The sequence below is a fragment of the Platalea leucorodia genome, assembly GCF_965183815.1.
Source record: "Platalea leucorodia genome assembly, chromosome: 6".
Classification (NCBI taxonomy): Eukaryota; Metazoa; Chordata; class Aves; order Pelecaniformes; family Threskiornithidae; genus Platalea; species Platalea leucorodia.
The window spans coordinates 51,163,548-51,176,377 of record NC_138828.1 but is presented as its reverse complement, the minus strand read 5'-3'; positions in this window follow the sequence as shown (position 1 = coordinate 51,176,377).

Genomic DNA, 12,830 nt, shown 5'->3' with positions numbered 1-12,830 from the left:
CAGGCCAGAGGTGTTTTACTGTGCCGTTTTTACTTTCACTCTTCATTTGTTAGTAGGGTAGTTTCATTGGATCTTGCCTCCTTAACAAGTGATACTTCTTGTGATAAACTGTGTAAGTTCATCAGTCCAAACAGATAATCAGTTGGTAGGCAGTATCTGCTTTTAATCTTTATGTGATGCTGTCCTTTAAAATCCTCACCCTGTTTTTCCCCTGCTTTGAAGTATATGAGTTACTATGGAAACAACATCAGTGTTATGAGATTCTGAATCTTGAATACATTTGAGTTGTCTTGTTTTCTTTCCTATTCTGTGTGAATGCAGTTGTTCTTTTCCTCCCACACTACATCTGCAGCTTGTTTCAGAAAGCGATGCTGAGCAAACTCTTCACTGCTACCTCCTTAAAGTTAAATGCGAGGAGATTGTAGTATCTGAGCATTCTATTGGAGATTCTGATATTGCCTTCCATGTTTCTGCTGATCTGAGTCTGATTCTATTTGGAGAAATCAAAGATCTAAGTTTTTGTGCCAGAGAGGAATAAATACCAATATTAATTGAAAAGCAAAAACTTGGGCAATTGTTTTTTGTTGTATCACAGAGTGGTTGAGGTTGGAAGGGACCTCTAGAGATTGTCTGGTCCAGCCCCCCTTCTCAAGCAGGGCCACCTAGAGCCAATTGTCCAGAATGATGTCCAGAAGACTTTTGAATATCACCTATGACAGAGAGTCTACAACCTCTCTGGGTAACCTGTGGCAGTGCTCAGTCACCCTCACATTAAAAAAGCATTTTCTGATGTTCAGAAAGACTCTCTCCTGTGTTTCAGTTTGTGCCCATTGTCTCAGGTCCTATCACTGGGCACCACTGGAAGTAACTTGGCTCAGTCTTCTTTATGCCCTCCCTTCAGGTATGTGTGCACATCAGTGAGATTCCCCCCCTGCCCCCAAGCTTTCTCTGGGCTACAGAGTCCCAGCTCTCTCAGCTGTACCTTATAGGAGAGATGCTCCAGTCCCTTGGTTGTCTTTGTGCCCCTTCACTGGACTCTAGTATGTCAATGTCCCTCTTGTATAGGGAAGCCCAGAACTGGGCACAGTACTGCAGCACTTCAGGTGTGTTCACCAGCACTGCGTGAAGGGGAAGGATCACATTCCTGTTTGAATGTTTCAGCTTTCCTGTCTTTAGTGCTGAGTCTTGTTAATTTTCTATGATAAATAATCTCCTTAAACGTAAGTGGGGTAATTGATGGAAAACTGGCAGCAGACTCTTTAAAATAATCATGTTTCATAGCTTTAACACTGTTCAAGATGGAAAAATTAAGACAGACTTGAAAATCACTTAAGGAAAAAAAGGAAGTGAATCTTAAGTTTAGGAAGCTCAGTCATGGCTAAAGCTAGAAGGCAATTGGAATCTAGATGTCTTGTCACAAAAAGTTGATATATGTCCTAGGATAAAGGATGTATTTGGCAGGTGATCTGCTAAAGTTCCTAATGTGTTATGTTACACTCTAAAGAAAATAAATAAGCTACTAAAAAGGTACAAACTGTTAACCTCTAAGGGGAGGTAGGTGCTGCTGTTGCTTGTTTAAGCAGCTGTGGAATGCTTTGGCATTGTTTCACTTCCTAGCATAAAAGAAGAAATGACCTCTTCGTGAAAAGAATGCTGTGGATAAGCGGGTTGGTACCTTATCAACTTTGCTATTGTAGTTATGCCAGCCAGACATGTTAGTGTGACTTAGACATACTCTGCTATGGTATTTATACTTTGTCAGAGGTGTTCTGAGATTGATTTGTGACCTCATCTGGCATAGAGAGGTGCTGCCAAGTTCTCAGAATTGATAAAATGTAAGCCCACTTTACAAGGAGTTTATTTAAAACTTCCTGGCTTCAAGGAACTTTGGAAAATACGATGGTTTACTAGCTTTATCATACCTATCTGCTACTGATGCTCTTACTGCTCTTCCCAAATCTTGCTGCTTTTAACAAATGATGGTCTGAAGTATCATAGCTGGTGGCATTTTTTTCAGATGCTTTTGAGTTTAGGTTTTGAATAGCTATTTTTCCAGGAGGACTGTGCAGGAGAGCAAAATCTTGCATGCAAGGTGTGTGAATTCTAGTCTGTAAGGAAGGGCAAGCTTTTAAATGTACTTTGGTTAGCTCTGAGGAGTGTGAGAGGCAGATAGGACTAGCCCAACAAGCTTTCTGTCACTTAATAAGCCAATCTAATCAGGCAAGAACAACTTTTTTGAGTTGAGAGCCACAAGTATGGTTGTGTGTCTAGGGAAGTGTTCTCTATTTTTAGTCGGCTGGTTATCATCTGGCTCTCAGCATCATGCAATGTTGAAAGTATGGGGTGTGGGAGCTGCAAAGAGATCAGTTGGGCTGATTTTGTTAATTAATTTTGTCTTTGTTTTTCCTATGCCAGATTGAACAAAATTAGATTGGTCAAAGAGGAATATTAAGAAACAGACTTAGTTTGTTGGGTGGTAGCGTATGGGGTACAAAAATACAAAACCATGCAGGTGGCTGAGATGGAGGCTACAGGGGAAAAAAGGAATACAGATATGGACAAATGGATCTTAAAAAAAAAAAAAAAAAAAAAAAAACAAACACAACAACACCAGACCCTAATTATTAGCAATGGCTCAGCTATCCCTATATATTTCAAGTTGCACAGAAATAGAATGGTTTGAATTGATTCTTGTTGGTTTGGGCCTTTGTTCCAAGCATGCCTGAAGTAGGATTGATGAGGAGCTCCAGGTGTCTTGTAAAAGCCTTTTGTAAAGCATTTGTGCCAATGATTGTGGGCAACACTTGAAAATCCATGCTCCTGCTCCACTTTCCCACCAGCAAACTCTTTTTCCTATGAAATTTTTTCCATTTCTCACAGCTGATATTCTATAAAGGTAGTGATTGGAAGTTAAGAACTGTTTCTCAAACAGAAGAAAAGGAATGCATGTCCCAATTACTAGAGTATGAAAGAGTAGTCTATAAATGTAGTGGTAATAAAGTGCAAAGAAATTACATGAAGGAGGCTTTTGAAATGAAGGTACAGCAGCAGATTGCCAAATGGGGATACATGGGTCTGGAGCCTTTCTGGCAGCTGCTCTCAAGGAGCTGCAAATCTGAAGCAGTGGTTTAAGGAAGAGGAAGTGCTGCCAGTGAGAAGCTGCAGTTTGGCAGAGCACTGGCAAATAGCTCAGGGGTATGGCTTTAGGTTGTAGGTAAAAAGAAGGCAATGAAGGATAAAAATAGAGGAGAAGGTGAAAGTTTTGGATTTACGTATTATAAATGGAGGAAGGAGGAGGCTTGGAGACTGAGTGACAGCTCATCTTCCTAAATATCTTAACAGTTACGTTTGAGAACTATATTCAGCCTAGAGGAGTTGACTGTTGGTGGCTAAGCAGGGGGAAGAAGTTTTTATCCTGGGTATTTGTCTATTTGCTTCCTCTATGAATTGCAAAATGTGAAGAACCTGTTACTGAGAAGTTAAAAAAATTTTCACTTTAGAATTCTAATTGCCCTACTCTTGTAGAAAAGATGGGGAAACATTTCCTTTTCATTTTGTAGCGATCAGTCTCATATTTGTACTTCCATACACAAGTGTAGAATATGACTTCATAATGTATGCTGCCAAGTGTGTTTTTCCAATAAATTGAGAAGTGGAAGATGTCTTGTAGAACTCCAAATTTCTTGCTGTAAGTTCTTAAAATTCTGGCACTGTTAGCATGAGTTCAGGCCTCTGTGCATTTTGACAGAACATTACTGCTCTGACTGACATTTGATGTTCACAGGAACTCAGGCGTGTAGGGATCTGAAGTTCAGAATGGAGACAAAACTTGGATTTTTTGGGGGTGCTGGAAACTAGGTGGCCTGGGATGTTCTTCAGAACTTAAATCAACTTAATCTGAATTCCTGCTTATGTCTATGAATTAATGGAGCTATTTAATGGAGTTGTCAGTACATGTCACAATCAGAACTGGAAAACTTTCAAGTACAAATTGAACAGATAAACTACTAATTGTCTTGGCAATATTCTCGGCATACTCTGAAAGCATAGTGCATTTCAGTAGCAGCTTCTCATTTTTTTATTTTGCTTCAGGTTACAGTTGATGTCTTGGTGACATTCCAAGAACTGGCAGGATAACCTTTAAGACACTTGCTCATCTGTGTGTTAGTTTTGTTTTGAAGGTTTGCTATTTTCTATTAAAACTAGACATTTAAGCACTCATTTTTGGGACAGCCTCATATATTACGTCTTCAGGAGCTCAAGTTCACCTTTTTCTCTGAAATACTGTCGTAAAGATCTGAAAACAGAACACTCATCCATACTATAGTTCACATGAATTAATGTCTGTTCAATATATCATAAAATTTGAGATGTTTTCTTGGGATAAGTGATAACAAAGTATATAGGTGTTATAATACATGATATGTTAATGAATCCAATTGGTAACCAAGCGAGTAGAAAAGGAAAATAATGAGTCTCTCTATTTCAGGCTCTTTTTCATCTTTACTTAAAATGCAGCTAAAATTCATCTGAAGCTATATGTACAAACAGCTAAAAAGCAGCTTAATATAATTTTAGTAAGATTTCATATTTGAGGTTAGGCAGTGGTACCTTCACTATTGCTTTTTTACTAAGTTATATCAGAAAGTAAAATATTAAGTATGGGATGGGAAATAGTGTGGAAATTGCTCCAGGAATTCAGTAGCATCTTTAACACTGCTGTAAAACATGAGGGATCTAGTCTTATTAGGTTAAGACACTTTCATCTCTAATTACAAAAAGGCTTCAGGGTTTCCTTTTAAAAATTTTAAATATTTGATTTTAAGAAAATCAGAGTTACTTTTCTCATCTTTTCTATCCCATTTTATGGCTTATGACTTGTGATGAGTAATGTGTCTCAAAGGGCAACTGTGAAAAAAGGGTTTCTACTTCCTGTGATAAAACTTTACCAAATACACCTTAAAAAAAACATTTCTAAAATGCTTTCGTAATTTGTTTTAGTTACATGCATGCCACAAATACTTAAGTCAACTCATTACTCTCTAAAATCTACACAGAGTTCTCTTTCGGCATCTTTGCAAGTATCTGATTGAATCCACAGTACAGAAAATTGATCAGAGTTGTTATTGGTGAGAATCTGAAAATACAAATCCAATAGCTGGAGTTGTACTCAGTGTTCAGTAGCTGGAGGAGCTATGAACAAGTTTGACCCTGGATAAAATTAACTCTATGTTTGAATTCCAGTTCACTCTTCTGCAGGATGTGTCTCGGGTAGTTAGTGATGTCTTGGGAATCGAACATAAGGGTTTTTTTCCAGGTGTTTGGTCACCTGGAACCTTGGAGAAATGATGTTAACTAGTTGATACTTAAGCATACTCACCTACAAATATTCATTCTGTTTACCTACTGCTTTGCATTTAAGCAGGCTGACCAACCAATATGAAAAAAATTAGTCTTTTTAAATTGGAGACCTTGTAGTGTTTCTTTTATTGATAGATGATGCTTTCTTTATGATTACAGCAGTCCAATTTGCCTTCATAATAGTCTTTTTCATTTAAATATACCATCAAGTGATTATAGAAATTGAACGAGGATTGGAAAGATCTGTAATTATTAATAATATTCAGGATGGCTGAACAGTAGGTGTTTTCCTATTTGGATAGTCAGATATATCTAGGAACAATTACAATGCAATGCAGGAAATAAAATGTTAATTTTAATATAGTAATTGCTTCTTAACTAGCGTCTGGTCTCTTGACATTTCCTGTCCATGGATGCCAGTATTTTTTAATATTTGTTGTAGTTTATGCTTTTAAAACAGTTTTAGAATGCAAATTTATTTTTCATAAAACAGTGAATTTTAATGAAAAGTATGCAAGTAACAGTTCTTGAGTTGATTGCAGAAGTCATGGGAATGAAATGTTGCTTTAATGGTGGTATACGTTTTATATTCTGTGGAGCTTGTTTGAGATAGCTGGAAACTAGTTTGTGAAGGAAAACAGCAGGAAGGGCTGAATTACAATGTTGATAGAGTATCTATAGATAAGGCTGAGAATAATGCTTGTTATTTCTGTCTCAAAACTGAAGATTGTTAGCAATGTTCTGGTGAAGGGTTGGTGAGTACTGGGTTTTCTTTCAGCCCTGGTGGTTCTTCATGTGAGCAACTGTCTTCCAGGTACTACAGTGAGATCAGGAAGCTCATCTGAATTAATGTGGGAGTAGGATTTGAGCAAAGATACCAAATGATGTGTTCTATTTTCAGCTCTGTTCTAACACAGCAGGCAAGCAGTTATCTTTAAGCACTTAAATACTTATAGTGGGGTCAGTATGACTCCTATGCCTTGCACTTAAATTTTTATATAAGGGGAGTAGGATAGCAGCCAGTATTTCAGCTGCTTGATTCTGGACTTTTCTTAGACATGCAGACACATACCAGTGTAACTGAGCCTTGGGGGCCTATCAGAGGTTATTCAGTCTCTGGCAGCTGCCATCACCCATCCTTGACGTCATGATTTCAGTGGGTTTTGCCAGGAGAAATTTTACAGCTGTGCAGAGCATGCAGCAGAAACTGTTTCTAGGACTTCTGTGGAACTTTTAGGTAATCTCAGACAGGTTAGGTTCTCATGCTTTCTGCTTTAATTGTTTGCTGAATCAGAACCATAATCTGCACTTGGATTAAGCCTCTTCTACCTAATTGTGTATGTCACTGAAGAGAAGGAAAGGTTGCATGTGCATGTGTATCATTAAGTCCTGTGTGCATACCACAGGCAAAAGTTCCATCACACTTAACTGGATGGAAGTGTGCCTGCATTATAAACATAATTCTAGATCCCTAAAGATTGAATTACGAAGTTGTAGTCTTCAAATAGGTTTTTTTATTAAAAAAAAACAAACTTCAAGAACATTTTATGAAAATACTGTGATTCCATTGTGTGTTAAGATACCTGTATATGTATAAATACATAGATATGGACGAACATCTTGAAACCTTTCCAAGCTCTAACCTATTGTTTAAATATTCATGTCCTCTACTTTTTCAAAAGCTAAGATTTTTAGCCTGCCTGTAGAGAGTACTATGACAGTGACCATAGTAGGTTAGTGTGATAAAGTGATCGAAAACCTGCTTGTGTCTTCACTTACTGAAGAAGATTTTTCTTTGTAGAGTCAGTGACTGTATCAGTGCATTAAGAAGCAAGGGATTGGATGTGCAATCCGTTTCATGTTGCTTATTAACAAAAAAGTTAGTGAACTAATCATGGTGAAATGGTATTCTTGTACTGCAGACTGGTTTTGTTTTAATAGTTACTTTGTGTGTAAATAATTACTTCAGTAGTTTAATGTTTTCCAGCCAAAAGCTTCAGAATCAGCTTGCCAAATCAGCAGACATCCTTTTTTGATCAAAAAGTACTGTTGGACAGTAATCATGGCACGGAAAGTATGTGTTTGAGTCATGGAAGCTGGGGGTACTTTTGCCTGATGCATAGACTCTTAGCCGCAGCTGCAGTTTGAGAGATGTGGATGTCCATCTATCTTTTTAAAGAAGGCTAAGAGGAAGAAACAAGACTAAATTAGTGTTACTGTTGAAACATCTATTTAAATGTACTGGAATGTTTCAGCTCTGACATGTTGGAAATCTAAACAGAATTTACCTACTTGTTTCCTGGTGAGCCTCCCCCCACCCCCCCGGCCAGTTTCCTCTTGTATTACTTTAGAAGAAACTAGTGCTTACACAAGGGAAGAAGGGTAAAGATGCTGAGGGAAGAAATGTGTAAAATCCACTGCAGTGGACCTTAGTTCTCTCCCTGGGACTCCTCTGACACACCACTGCCCTTGGACCCTGAGAGCAGAAATTCCACGTGGAGTGGTGGAGCAGCAGAGCTTTGTCTGCAAGCTGTACTTGGAGGGGAAAAACCTGTTGTAGCCCTAGAAGAGTACGACACTGAACAAGGAAATGCCATGATTTGTTCTGCATACTAAGCCGCTCCCTGTTAATGACTAGGAAGGGACAGAAAAATCTTCTCCAAACCAACACTCAGAATTTTTGTGTATGAAATGCAGCATGCTCAGTTAGGTATATTTAATGATCTTCATTATGAAATCAAAATGATTTTCAAAGAACTTTAGGTTACAGAGTGCTGCATGTGCTTTCTAGCTTTTATTCCTGTGTTTGAGATATGGTAATGACAGGTCTTGAAGAGGGGGAAATTTTATAAGCAGTTTTAAATTGTTCGCAAATGTCTCCTTTTCTTCCTACTCCTAATTGAAATGAAAAATTGTGTTATTGTAAGAGGGATAAAATTGGTTTACATGGTGGTTGCAACGTACAATCTTTGAAACTTGTCTAATAAACAGCAGCCTTTAACCCATTAAGATCAAGAAACATATTTGTAAACACTGGGTGTAATTGTGATAATGTCAGGGGTTAGCTTTTTGTAAACGAGTCGGGGTTTGGGCTTCATTGTGGGGAAAACTACCTGACTGTTGTATAATGGCTATCCCTGTTTCCCAAATAAAGATGATCATTTACCCTGAGTGCTTGTACCGTGCCCTGTCAAATGTTTTGTTTTTTTTTTTTTTTTTAAATGCTTAAATTTAGCGCATCAAAAGTGTGTTACTGTAGGTGTTCATGTGGTAATTTGCAACCTACTGGCCTGGATTGCTTGCAGCAGGTACCCATCGCTGCTACGGCCCTTTAGCTGTGCTCAAAACCCAGCGTGCCGCACAAACCGAGAGCACGGAGAAAGGCGACCGAGGGCAGTTTCTCTCTCCGCGGATGCAAATAGCGGCGCGCAGGGAAGGGCGGCCCCTCCGCGGGGCGCGGCCGCGGCGCCGCCCCTGCCGCCGCGCTGGCGGGGCAGCCCGGCTGTTGGCTGTTGCCATGGCTCCGGAAAGCCGGGGGAGCCCAATGAGCTGTCTGCGGCAGTGCTGAAAGGACCAGCCATTTTGCTTATGGAAAACAATGTGACATATTATGCTGCGCTTTACCGGGGAATAAACAAAAATCTCGTCGGAGGAAACAGAAGAAACGGGCAAATTAGTGAGTAATTACAGTGGCTTAGCGTGCTTGCAAGCTGCCGTTTTGACAAGCTGGTGACTGCTGTTCCTGCTAGTTGATCGGAGGAGGTGGAATGCAGGGTGATAATGCTGCATATCTGCTGTCAGGCAGCGGAGCGGGGTTTTGTCTTGTAAAGGCAAGGTTTCTCTGCAATGTTATCTCAGCAGCTCGCTAGCTACTCCGAGTGAAAGCCTGCGATCCAGGAGAAGGGTGTTGCCCTTCCTTCTGCTGCTCTTGTGTGCTGCTGCCTCCAGGAAACAGGCACTACTGAAAAAGCAGGTGTGCAGTTCGTCTGGGCTCTGTACTGCAGGCTGGGCAGAAGCCCCTTCTCGGGCTTGCGTGCTGCTTATTAGCAGATTGGCTTAGGAGCTTTTGCCTCTGGACTGTTCCACAAAAGGAAGCTGCTGTGCATCTCGGCTTGTGTGAGAGAGGTATGCCTTTGCACAGACTATTTCGATTTTGTAAAATAAAACTGAGCAAAACTTCATGCAAGAAATAAGCTTCTTTATGTATCTTTGCATTTAAAGGTTGACTTTGGTCAGTGGCTTGTTTAGAGTGGTTGCTGAATTAATTGATCTGACTGCATTTTCGTTAAATATTTCAATGTAATGTTCCATATGGTTGCTGATTCAGAAGGATGTTTCCAATAGTTGATAAAATTTTATGCTTATATTTTCTACTAAAAGGAAAGGATTTTTTGTTTTTCATTGTGCTTTTTACCGTCAGGATAGCATGAGTGAGATAAAGCATTATAGAACTTGCGAGCATGTTTGAAAAGCCTTACATCATTGAGTTCATCATTAGTGGAATTCATGCATTGTGTTCAGCCTCAGTGTAACTAGATTTAAATTGTCCAACTGCTGCTGTGCAGTATGTAGGTCATAATAAAAAGCAGCTTTATCACCAGCTTTCAATGGACTGCATGCCCCAGTGCTGTGGTTGATTAGTTTGTGGTACTTGCACTGTTAAGAGTAGTGGTATTACAGCCAGCTCACACCTCCTTTTTAAAGATATAGCACATACTGTGCTAGACAGAGCACAACACACCCATTGTGTCCCTCCGTTTGGCGTTCAATAAAAGGAAGGAAACCAGCACTCCACATGGAGCACAAGCACGTTAATAGCACAAGACGGTTAAACTTTTATTGAAGTGATTCTGAGAAGGTAGAGAAAATAAAAACATGAAGACAAATGGAAGGGAGTAATTGAAATGGGGGAGGTCTTCTAATTGGGACTATATGTTAATGCTGTAGATTTTCAGTGCAAAATGAATTGTTCTAAATAGTTATTAATCATAACACATCTGCTTTAGAGATGAAAACTGTAGTTAGACCTAGGTCAATAAAACTGCAATACAGTACAGATAACATTTGTATTAAAAGTAGCATTTTATGAACTACCAACTGTATTCTCACTGTGTAATACAATTTCTGAATTAGCTAATAGTGAAATGCATTAAATTGCTCTGACAAGGGAACCATTCTCATTCACCTTGCATCTATAGAAAATGAAATTATATTTTGGTCTTAACTCTTATTTAATAATTATGTGGCTTTAAATCACACTGAGATGAGCCATTTGTTTGAACAGTTGAGTGGGCATGAAATCAAGAATTTGAGGTCTAGTATCTTTATAGTTAAATTAGTAACCAGTGCTCTGTAATTAGGAGCCAAATTCCAATGTGTTATTTCTGTGCATATATCCTGCAGAGGTATTTGGACAAGCATGTTCAGCAACTATCCCCCAAATGAGACATTGCATTTGGAAACAGCAATATATAAATGGATTGCTGTTATGCATTTTCGCCATTAGAAAAGCTCCATCTTACTTGAATTATTCCAGGATTTTGTTATTCAGTGAATGCACACTCTAACTTCTTTTTCTATACCTCTGTGTAGGGGTCACACAGTAAGTTCTTTAGAGAACTGCTTTCATTTGTGTTTTATAAAGTGGAATGTGCATTTACAGTGTGGTACTACATGAATATTTATGATTGAGTCTAATTATGATGAAAATGATAAACAAGCAGAGCTGGTATTTCCTTTAAGGTGTTTGTAAGCCTTTACAAAAGAGAGAGAGAGCTTTTGTTATAACAATAAGATATGTGGATATAGCAGTATGCAAGAAGTGAAGGATATTGCTGTTCAAGGTGGATGTAATCTCACTGAAGAATTTATGGTGTAAGGAAACAAGTGAAGACTAGCTATGACTAATCACTAAACAGTGTGCACCCATTAGGTGCTGATAGAGGCATCTTATTAGTCTCTATTATTTAAAGCAATGTTCTGTACTCTTTCCATTCTGCTTTTCTCCCTTTGTCTTTTTTTTTCTCATATCAATTCCCAGCTTCCCTCTGTTTCCTTACTGTCTCTTTGGCAACATCTGATCCCCTCAGAGCTATTAGTGAATCAAATCGGTGACTGTCAGTAACGGCCATGGAAGTGCTGCAATAGAATCTGGTGTGGAGGAAGAATTTAAATGAGTTGGAGGTAAGAAAGAGCAACTAAGTAAAGAGTGTATCCAGTATGAACTAATTCCACATGATGTAAGGTATAAAGGCATATAACTGGGTCACTGACGTAGAAATCAAATGGGCATGAATGGAGAGGGGCATTTTTCAGCTCATGATGAACTGAAGTGCACTTATAAACAGAAGGTTTACAAGAAGACCTTGACAATAATATGACACAGGACAAATTGGGTATTTTTGCATTGGAAAGGGTGACATCAAGTTCCAGTTGAAGTCTAGAAGTTTTTCAGGTTTTAGTGGAGCCACAATTTCTACTCGAGATGATTATACAGGATTTGAAAGTCTGTAGGTTATGCAAAGTCAGGCTGTCTTGGTCAGCAGTGATGTGTAAATAACATTAGCTGTCATGCTTTAACATTACAGTCACTTCAAACATTTTTTTTTTTTTTTTTTTTAGACAGATAACCTTCAAAGGTGACTCTGGGCCTGTGTGTTGTGTTCATAAACAGGATACCAACAAAGAAAAAGCAGGCAGATGAATCCTAAAATGCAGTATCATAGTAGCAGGTACAAACAGTAATAGAAATGAGAGAACAAGATGAACAAAGAACGTAGAATTAAGTGATGCAACAGTTTTTTTGGTATGGTGTTTGTTTAAAATAATCAGCTTTGAGCAAACAGTGATAAGCATCAGACAACTATGCTGTCTGTGGAGCACAATAACCTTATGAGAGAGCTAGTGTGGGGATGTGTTATCTACCCTCAGCCTATGGGCTATGTATACTTACATATATGACCAACCTGGGAGTAACAATAGAGATCGCATGTGCCCAGGGAACACACCCAGATACCGAGTTAGGGTACGCTGTATAATGTTACACTGTGGAATGGCCGAATGTCACTTCTGTATCAGAAGGATCAGGTATTGAATATAGTATGTCAATTACGAGGTCATATCTGGAGCGGGTAAATTGCATCAGATGTGACCTTGGAACAGTATTTCTGCTTCAGTGAGGGTGTCTGCACAAACATGGAAATAAAAGTTGACAATTCCTGCTTGTTTGTAAACTAGAATTTTACAGATGTATACTTTGGTATTGTGTCCTGCTACTCTGATATTGATCCTTTCCCATGTCATTATTTCAGTATTTCATTAAGCATGTTACTCATTGCCAGTTTGTATTTTCTTTCTTTATTATTGGATGTAGTGTATAGCTTCCTAATTAAGAGATGACTGTATCATAGATGTTCTGTCTGTGTTCATTTTTTTTTCAAGTAGTGTGGTGTCTTTTCATGAAAGTGTTT